Source organism: Dermacentor albipictus, chromosome 1 (assembly GCF_038994185.2).
Source record: "Dermacentor albipictus isolate Rhodes 1998 colony chromosome 1, USDA_Dalb.pri_finalv2, whole genome shotgun sequence".
In the NCBI taxonomy this organism is placed as follows: domain Eukaryota; kingdom Metazoa; phylum Arthropoda; class Arachnida; order Ixodida; family Ixodidae; genus Dermacentor; species Dermacentor albipictus.
The window spans coordinates 486,492,525-486,503,118 of record NC_091821.1 but is presented as its reverse complement, the minus strand read 5'-3'; the positions used below and the strand labels follow the sequence as shown (position 1 = coordinate 486,503,118).

General features: G+C 43.0%; 1 long non-coding RNA gene across 1 annotated transcript; it reads left to right on the top strand.

Moving 5' to 3' along the window:
- Positions 1-854: 854 nt before the first annotated feature.
- LOC135912620 (uncharacterized) lies at positions 855-7,420 on the top strand. The gene is made up of 3 exons (XR_010567731.2): positions 855-1,052; positions 2,024-2,151; positions 4,199-7,420. It is a non-coding gene; the product is annotated as an uncharacterized lncRNA (long non-coding RNA).
- Positions 7,421-10,594: the final 3,174 nt, after the last annotated feature.

The following is a 10,594-nucleotide window of genomic DNA, read 5'->3' as shown; positions in this document are numbered from 1 at the left end:
ACTGGCATGATGGAAACTTTCAGGCAAGTGCCCGTTTATTTGGTATTTGTTTTGTTCGCTTTAGAATTATCTCACTGTGATCTCGTAGCATAATTCATAATTCGCTAATGTAAGAGCAAGAGCAGCTGCACTCCTACTAGGGCAAGTTAACTACCTCGATCCCGTCCCGTGTGACTAATGTTTGTCAAATTTACATCGGGCGTGGTGCGCCTGCATAGTTACGCTTTGTTTCTCAGCGCTTGAATGTTCATTGATGTGATTCTCTTGTGCGTTCAGCGCGGCTGCTTGTAATGCGGTCGTTCGCGCTTCAGTTAAATGTGGTCGACCACTTTTGCGTCGCGTAGAAAAGGACTGGCTTAGCCACCTTTCGAAGGAACCGGCGCGGTATTGGTTCTCCCTGAATCGGTCGCGTGCGGCTGTTGCTGCTTGCCGGACGCCTTCGGCATTTTCTTCGGCTCGCTTTGTCTGTGCGTGTGCGCGTGCTCGCGCTCGGCTTGATTTGTGTGTGCGCTCAGCTCAGCTCGCTTTGTGTGTGCGTGCGTGCGTGCGTGTGTGCGCTCAGCTCAGCTCGCTTTGTGTGTGTGTGTGTGTGTGTGTGTGTGTGTGTGTGTGTGTGTGTGTGTGTGTGTGTGTGTGTGTGTGCGTGCGTGCGTGCGTCCAGTACATGCCGGTTTGTATGGGCCGGCGTGTTTGCGCGTGTCTAGTGCGTACGTGTTTTGTGAGTGTGTTGTCTGTGGATCGATGTGTGTGCGTGCACCTGTTAGCGTGTCTGCCTGCATGCATGTATGTGTGCTTGTTTGTGTTCATCAATGTGCGCGTGCGCGCTTTTGTGTCTGCGCTTTGAGAGCGCGTATACTTGTTTGTGCGTGTGGATGCGTTTTGTGTGCGTGCGTATGTATTGCATGAGGCCGGTAGAGTTTTACTCGCAATAAAACTCTTCCGATTTGGTGCAGCGAGTGTTCCCGCCTGAAAGCCGAGTTTGGTTTCAAGCCACCCTGGACAACTGCTGTATGAGGCGCCGTTTCTCGGGAGGACCAGTGGGAAGGCGCCAAGTATACGCTTCGTCCTTTTTCCTCCCATGCCCTAATGAATCGATATCCTTGTTTTTTATTGTGAAAGGAACGTTACATCCAGAGCATAAATAAATGATTAGGAAATCTGGTAGTGTGTTTCGCCATTACAATAATTCCGATCTTAAAGACGTGGATTTCCCATTAGCCCACATTTCTTTTGATGCAGACAACCGCTGAAATTGTTAGCGGCAGGTTATTCGAGACGTTCTACGTATATAGCAATTGTCTTCAGGAGCTTTAATGAATATTGAAAATTTGAAGTGTTGTGCTTTAGAGGTATCATATATAAGCTTTAGGTCTCCGGGTAATTTGCATGCCCTTCAAGAGCTGTCGCCTATAGCCCTATTGAAATTCGTAACTACAGTTTGGAGCACTGGGGAAGCTAGAAGGCTTGCCCTGGCTCTCGAGAAAGTGTTTAAGCTGGAGGTGTAGGTTGAGGAGTTTGGGGTTGGTAACACAAAGGATTTTTTATGCCTTAGCAGTAGGAGTGACACAGGATAAAAAAAATGTATGTGTGTCAAGCACAGGAAGCTGCTCATGTGGTAGAAGCATGTGTGCGTGTGTGTGTGTGTGCGCGTGTGTGTGTGCGCCCATGCATGCGTGCGCGTGTGTGAATTCTCTCCTCAAAAGGGAGTATGTGTGTGAGCTATTTCATTGCTGGTCTGTTTGCCAAGAATTGGAAGAAAACACAATAATCAATTTAACTTGAAATAATAAACTTCAAAGCATACTGGCGTACTGGCGACAGCAGCATACAAGCATGCAGCTGTGTGACAATCTTAATGCATGACTGCAACATCTGGAAGGAGGCTTGCTTCTTCAGTAAGCAGCACAAAGTCCATATTCTTGGCTTTTCTCGTGCAAACCAAAACGAGGCTCATTGCCAATGATCTTGTCTTTTGCTCTAATAGCATTTGTTTATCTTCTACTTAGAGCGTTGTTTCTCGCAGGTCATGCAGATGGTAGCAGCGATTTCACAATGCCCAGCCTTGGCGCCCCCCATCAAGAGCAAGCCACTTGCTTTCGCCTTCAGACAGATGGTTAACGTCTTCTTGAAAGCGGTTGAGAAGACAACATTGTAAGTAGATATAGTTGTGTAGTGTAATATAATAAGTCAAGTTATAACTTAAAACTCGGGCTCCTTGGCCGCCTAAGCTTGATATGATGTGCAGTTGTCGGTGGTTGTAAATATTGCCGATGGTACAGTGCATACTGCAGGTATGACTGCTGATCCAAAGTATACATTTGCATTTTCTTGATGGTCTTTCATAATGAGGATTTTCTTTGTGCAAGAATATTCACAGAATGCCGGGGCATTGTAGCATCATATTCTTTATTGTGCATTAACTGCTAATTTCGTATGACCTTCCTGCTACCAATTTATTTGCAGGAAAGGAATATTTGTTTACTCTCTGCAATGAGCTTGTTATTTGCTCATTGCATTACACTCTTCTACCTTTAATTTATTCCCATACAATTATCAAAACCTTAAAATTTCAGCTGTTTTTATTTTGAATACAATATCAAAATCAAAATGCACCGGATTGCAATCTAGACTGCACGGGATTTGAAGAAATTACAAGAAACCAGGACCTCTCGGGAGCGTTAAAAAACGTTTCCGCAGGTAATGTGCCTAATTATACTGAGCTAGCTGCTCACGAAAATTGCAAGCATATTTCATTTCACATAGTTTTGCAGGATATAGCAGGCCTATCATAGTCTCTGAGCACAACCTTACCTCATTTGCATCATGAAAATGTCTCATGCTTAATTTGGGACAAGTGTTGAAAAATGAATGTATCATAATTTTGAAACTACACAAAGTATTGGTTGAGGCTAGACAGTTTTCAAACAACTTGACCATGTTGAAGTTAGCCATTACAGACGAAAAAAAAACATGCACAGGAGCACTCATTCAATGAAATGTGATGCTTGTGGTTATTTTTCACATGCAAAATGTACTTTTAAGCGAGAGAGGGCAGGTAGCCAATTTACAACCATTGTGACTCATGCGGATAGTAGCAACACAGGATGAGAAATGGTTGTCTCTGAGGTTCATTGAATATGTGAAAACTCATATACAGTACCCTCCCCCCTATGAGGGGTAACCGTGCAATATGTTTTGGGCAAGAAAGACGATTGTTCTAGGAGACAAGAAATTTCAGGCTCTAGTTGAGAGGCTACAGAAAGAAGGACCATGTAAATAGTCACAGATTAACATAAGCTGCATCGGAGTGGCATCACAGTTTAGAGCATGAAGTGGGAGCATGAGGAAGGATCATAAGCTTAAATAAGGGAATACTACTTGTCAGTGCATTGCCAAGCTAACCCATTGAAAGAAGGGGGCGTGCTCTAAGAAAAATAGTTGACAACACATGCTAAGTTTTCGAGGAAAGTATGCCAAAATGCCCATTCTTACTAAATTAGTAAATAAGAAATACACGATAAATTTTAGGATTCAGAAAGTGTCTAATAAACCGCATTGGAGAGTTGGATATTGTTGGGCTGGATGCATGTATTGCAGGGCAAATGAGAATGCCAGTGGGGATTCCCTCATTTTCATTTTGTGTGCACTCTCTGTAAAACAGTTCTCTTTGTCTCCTAGTGTAATAATGTTGTGTAAAAACAGTCATTTTTTAATGCCTTGTGCATTTCACTCTTAATGTGCAATATCCCGTAAGCTTCTCACCTGCAGTACTTATAAAGTGTAATGCAGATATATTGCAGATTTCATAATGTCAATTTTGTATTAAGGTAACATACACACTCTTGGACAAATGTCTGTTGTTGAGAGATGTCATTGGTAGTCTTTAAACTTTATTCACTCTTATTTTCTATGGTGAAAAGGCTACTGTAAATTTATGTTTTTGCTGCTGTATGTGCCTTGTGTTCACAATGACACAGTGGTTTAGCATTCACAGTAACATGCAATTCCTTAATTTGCAAAATAGAAACTTCTCCTACCTTTCACTTGTCTTGCCCAGTTGCCTGAGCGGTGCATTCTGCCCAGTCACATTAAGTTTGTTACTTTGAGGAGCTTGTGGCTTTATCAAATTTTCCGCAAAGTACATGTGTAATTGCACGGACTGAATTCTCATGATTCTCTTCTTATTTTGCTAATGCAGGCTGCAAGATTCCAGCAATGCCATGCGCTGCATTTATTGGTCAAGATGCTCAGAGAATGGAGTCCCTGCACCTCGTGGTTAACCGTGAACATTTCTTTTTCTTTTGGAAAGCTAAAGGCCATTTGCTGCATCACTTGCATTTTTGCAGCTCAGATGTGTACTATATTTTTCTAATTTTGAATCAATATTGGCTATTCAGTATAAAAAATGACGTACAGCGTGAAGGACAAGGACTGCGAGAGACACACTCCACTGACTTTCAACAATATTTTATTGCGTTGCCACATCGTATGTGTATACATAGAGGGGTCATGCGCAGAAAATGAAAGCCAGACACAAGGGGTGTTCTAACAGCAAGTCATTGTAAAAAGAACATGGTCACTTGAAAAAAAAAAACATCACAATTTCTATCTGTTTAGATACAAAATTTCACTAGGGGTCAGCGTGATAGAGGGGGCACTAACGCACACACTACCCAGTTTTCTGGTGAAATCAGCTTCAATAATTTACCGGGTGAGCTGTGTCTCGCTAAAACTTCGGTATCTTAAAGAGGGGCATGCAGCCGCAGTCCCGGCAATGAATGCCCAAGTGGCCTTGAACAGTGTTATGGACGTTGTTATAGTGCTCTCTTAAACGATCATTTAGGCGCATGCCTATCTGTCCAATATATTTACTGCCTCAAAATGGGAATTTGGGAAACCACATTCATTGCACACATCGCAAAACGTTTTCTGTGCTCGGCAGAGCAACAACTCTGACGTGATTTAGGCGCGTTTACACACTTACAGAGCCTTGCCAGCTTTTCCGGGGCTGAGAAAAGGACTGTGATTTCTGCAGGTCCCCTAATCTTTTTTAGCCTATGGGAGACATCATGAACATACGGTAGCACTGCAAACCTGTGTCTTTCAACCGGCTGGTTCCTTGACCGAGCGTGCTCATCATGTTTTGTGCACTTCAGAAGCTGTTCCGCTATGGCTGAAATTAAGGCCAAAGGGTAGCCAACCCAAGAAAGGCAATCAGCCTGTGCAGCAACGCTATGTTGCATCTCTTGTGAGCAAGATTTATTGAGGCTGTTAAGGAGGCAAAGCTTCACAATATCTCATTTGACTTTGTTGTACAGACAGGCAGGCGCCTAAACAATCATTTAGGAGAGCACGATAACAACGTCCATAACACTGTTCAAGGCCACTTCGGCATCCATTGCTGGGACTGCGGCTGCATGCCCCTCTTTGAAGGTACGGAAGCTTTAGTGAGACAGGTCATCCAGGAAACTATAGAAGCAGATTTCACTAGAAAACTGGTTAGTGTGTGCGTTAGTGACCCCTCTATCGTGCTGACCCCTAGTGAAGTCTTGTATCTCAACAGATAGAAATTCTAATGTTTATTTTTTTCAAAGGACGATGTTCTTAGTACAGTCACTTGCTGTTAGACACCCCTTGTGACTCATATTCTGCGCATGCCCGCTTTTGTGCAAATATACTCGATGTGGCAACGTAATTAAATATTGTTTGAAGTCAGCGCAGTCTGTCATCTCTCGCAGTTCTTGTCATTCAAGCTGTACGTAATTTTATCTCATTAATTGCAAACTATCCCAAGGAACTACCCTTATTCAGTATAATTATAATGTTTGATATGACCATTTGCTGGCAAATGTTAACAGTGTGATATTTAACTTGAACTTTTGCATGACTGCCTATGCCTGTGTTCTTTTAGTAACCAGAGTATGGCTAATTTATTAAACCATATTTGCTAATTTGCATGCTCACATGCTATAGCATGCCTTAATCTTGAATTACTGCATCTAAGTGCAAATAATTTAGAAATTTACTATGTATTTTAAGACACTGTCCACATTTTGTGCTCAGCAAAATCGTTTAATCAACAGTGGTTTGTTTTTATCAGGCCTCCTGCTGCACTTTGCACCCAGGCACTAGTAGATGTGGAATATGCAATCTTTTGATTTATAATAAGCAAAGAACCTATTTTCAAACTACATATTGTATATGTACCATTGCCTTAGAGTTACAAAACAAAAATTTATAGAAACTGGTATTGTAGTTAGAAAAACCGCTACACAGCACCTTTAGCCCAGAGAACTCTAATTTCACAAAAGAGGACAAACTATGTAGGCGCTAAAAAATTCTACGTATTTTTTGTGCTCAAGTAATCTTGTTGGAAATAGAAAATTAGCAATAAGGCTCCTGGCATAAACCTCACTTAAAGCATGTCTATGCTTGGAAAGTATTCTTTCAGTCTGAAAAATGTTGGCCAGTTATGCTTTACATCGACTTTCCAAACTTTTCATAATGCTTTGCGATTACATTAGTGTACAAAATAACAGGTGTCTTTCTTGTGCGTTTGCTCTGCATTTCAATTGCTTCCCTAATTCACCTTTGCAATATGCCTTTTTTTAAGGCATCAAAACTTGAATTTTTGTTCACTGGAGCCTAATACTAAAAATGTTTTCCTTTATGTGGCCCAAAACACTGCGAATCAACCCAGGCTCTTTCAGTGCCGCTATACATAGTTTCTTCTCTAATAACAGATTTGATCAATACATATATTTTAGGTACCTTTGTGGGGAATGTACATGTTCTTGTACTTACCGATGTGTTTGGTGATTGTGCATGATTATATTTCATGTGATTTATGTATATGTTGTACTCTGTATTGCAGCATGCAATAAATATATTTGCATTTTCTTGAAAATGCAGCATATATCTTACCAGTCTGTGTTGCATGTTATTTGGATATGGAAATCGTGATAACCTTGGTGTTGATATACATGCTCAAAAGTGTCCAAGTTTGCTAGGTTGTATTTGTGCAGCGAAGACAGGTTTTCCAATATACACCATGAATTACTAATATGTAATGTGATCCACACGTATAGGTGTTGTGTATGCCCATCGAAGCTTCAAGGCCGGCTGTTCGACAGTGCGTTTTGTAGCCGAACTTGAACCTTCTGGCACACGCAGTAGTTGCGCGTGGATCGCTGTACATAGTAGTAATTGAAGGCGTGTACTGCCGAATCTGCCTTCCATACACGCTAGAAATAAAAGGGTCTACACCCTTCCAACACCCACACAGATGGGTGTTAATTTGGATGAGCAGCCTTACACCCTAAATTTATTTTGCTGGACACCCTTCCTTTAGGGTGCTATAGTGGCACCCCAACTGTAGGGTGTAGACAACAGCACCCTTAGGGTGTTCGTCTGGCGACAAACTGATTTACACCCTTAAGGGTGTTAAAATGTTTAGTGTGTACGCAAAAAGCCGCAGATGCATTATCCCTCAAAACACACACACAGAGACTAAGGCTGCCGAATGTTTCCGTAAAAGGGAACGACATGGTACTTTTACGTAATCTTCTTCGCCAGCGGAGTCACATGCTCCTAACAGAACCTAATGTAAGTATAGATAAAGCGACAGATCATTGCGTCTGTAGCGGCTTTCAGTATAGAATTTGTATTCCATTTAAGACCACCAAATTTTTTTATCTCTTTGTAAACCAAACGTTTCCTCTGAACGAAACAAAAACGTCAATATAGAATAGAGAGTTTTAGAAGGAGGGCCCGAAACGTTTTGGGGCCCCAAAGAAATAGCTTCGAAGCCACTGCGCATGCGCGAGACGCGAACTACGTTTGGGTCTTGCGTTGGGCATGCTATTTCATTGATTTAGTGGTAGCCACAAAAGTTGCCCCAAAGGATTTGCGTAAAGAAACAAGCCGGCACCCATCGAGGCGATGGCTCTAACCTAGCACCAAACTGGGTTCGATTCTTGGTAACGCGTGATGTTCGCAAGCTAGGAGAAGTGACTGCGGTTGTCGCTTTCTCTCAGCTGGCATGTGTGTAATGACTATTGATTCATTAGACGCCGCTGATTCCTAATTCGATAGTGGATTTTATGGCTCGTAAGCCTAACACGGCTTAGCTTGGCTGATGAAGGCACGTAAAGTTGGTTATTCAAAACTAAGCGCAACTAATTGTTTGCTGCTTCCGGAATAACCTCTAAACTGTAATTAAACGTGAATACAAGAAAGTCAAAATTACTATTCTTATAATAAAATATTATATTTTATTTATTTCTAGTAGCTTTTCTTTGACGCCATAGTAGCGCTGTCAGGGCAAGTCACTATCCGCAAACGCAAAGACCTATTCTAAATCTCTTCACTCCTGCGTGCCCCAACGGTAATACACTCAAAACTATTTGGGGCCTAAAACTATTGGGGTCTTTGTTCTAAAATTTTCACATAACTGTTTTAGGTACAGCATCTCCTAAGAAAGAACGAACACTCGAGGTGATCACAGCAGTTGTGGAGAGCCTTCTTAAGAGGTAAAAAAAGAAAATAACGCAGATCCCACGCACTGTAGGAATCGATGTAAGCGAAGCTTTACGTGCTGTATGCTTTTATATACCGTAATTAGCTGTGTCGTTGACGACTAAACCTCATTTTTTTTCAACTTAGTCTGACATGAGAGTGGTGAGTTGATGTTAGACTTTATCGTGCGTGCACCACTGCTGCTTGTCTGCGCGGTACACAGAATACACAGCGAGAGGTATTTGCTTGAGGCATTGTGGTGTGCAACATTTCATAACCGCTGAGAGGGTTGAGCATTGCCATTGCCTCAAATGGCACCTCCCACCGTGGCAAAAACGTTTAACTTGGATGTAGGGCTGTACGCGCCAAACCCACAATCGCGCAATAAGCACGCAAATGTGGCGGACACCGCATTAATTTTGACAGCGTGTGATGCTCTTTGACGTGTGCCAAAGTCTACGGGCACGTGCGTTTGTTATTTCGCCCCCGTCGAAATGCGGCTGCCGCGATTGGGATCAAACCCGCAAACTCTAGCAATGCCATAGCCGCAAAGCTACCGCGGCGGGCGCAGAAGTATTCAGTTGACGGTCGACCGCTTCCATAGTTTCGCCTGGACGCTGCTGTGCACTTTAATTAATGCAGCTGGACTTCTGCACACCCTGCGTAGTTTGTCCTCTTGACATATTTGCATGGAGTTTATTTTCCAGAAATAGCTGAAACGTCCTGTACCGTACCTCGAACTTAAGATGTAGGGTTTCCTTGCTTTCTCATAGCACCTTTTCCACGCCTCCCTCCCCCCCCCCCGCTTCTTCGTACGGGAACCGCCTCTTCTCGCGCCGCCTCACTGCAGTTCTATCTACGCCCCCTCTGGACTCGCACGTGAGTATAAAGGGAAGCGATGCAGTTTCTGCAATGTTTCGTAGGGGAGTCGCGGATAATAGAAGCTGTCAATAGGGTAATGCGGCGACACCCAGGAAGCTCCAGAGGGCATTGTGCACATTCGACGCGGTGCGGTGAAAACCAGTTTCACGTGTCGCCTTTCCTCTCTGACTCGCTAAAACCACCTCGGACGCGGTGTGCCGGACATAAGTAGCAGCAGCACTGGGAAAGTCGAAAGAAGAGGCAACGAAAGCTAAGCTTTAAAACATGGCAGCGGCACCGAGTGCTCTATCAGAAAGGAACCCACGGTTGTGCCATATATACGCAAAGTCACCCACAGCATTAAAGAAGTAGCAGAAAAGTTATGGTGTCCCTGTGTTTTTTTTTTCCGCCCCAAATAAGCTCGCTGGGTTATGCCCGAGAATAAGCGGACAGGGAGCCTGACGAAGCATTTGTGGAATAAAGCATGCGGACACTTTCGTGAAATGTGCCACAGGCGTGGTATATCAAATGCCGCTAAATTGCGGACGAGTATATGTGGGGCAAACAGGGCGCCGCGTGAATGAACGCGCGGAGAAGCATGCATGGTGAATTAGGAAAAGAGAAGGAGCACACTTGCCCGCTCATTACATTGCATATAAGGGATGCACACGGCTCAATAAAATTAAGATTTTAGGCAGAAGGAAGAATAAGATAGTCCGTGAGTTTTCAGAAGCTTTTGATACCAAGCAAAAAGGTGGGGACTACGTTAGTGACACTTCTGTTGCCTTATATCATGCTGAACACAAATTCCGGCGCATCTTTTCTCGACATGTGGCAGGCTTGATTTGCCCTCTCCTCCTCATTCACTCCTTCCCTGTTTTGTCACGTGTGAACACTGCCTATATATGCAGATTCGACACAAAAAGCCCAGTTGATATTTTGCGCTCTTTTTGTCTACCTCTTTCTTTCTGTTTTTTCTTTCTTAGGCACAACTGTTCCCAAAACATAACCATGCACCAACTCGCCCACCAACAAGTTCTAAAGAATAAGAATAGAATACCCGGTCTATTTTAATATTTTTTTCCAGGATTTCCACTTCACCTTGCCTTAAACATTCTCTAAGCTTTATTGACCCACCCCTGCGTAACCGCTGGGGTTTTGGTAAGAGAGACAGAAAGCAAGCAAGCAAAGATTTCTCGAGAGCCTTCTCAGTATT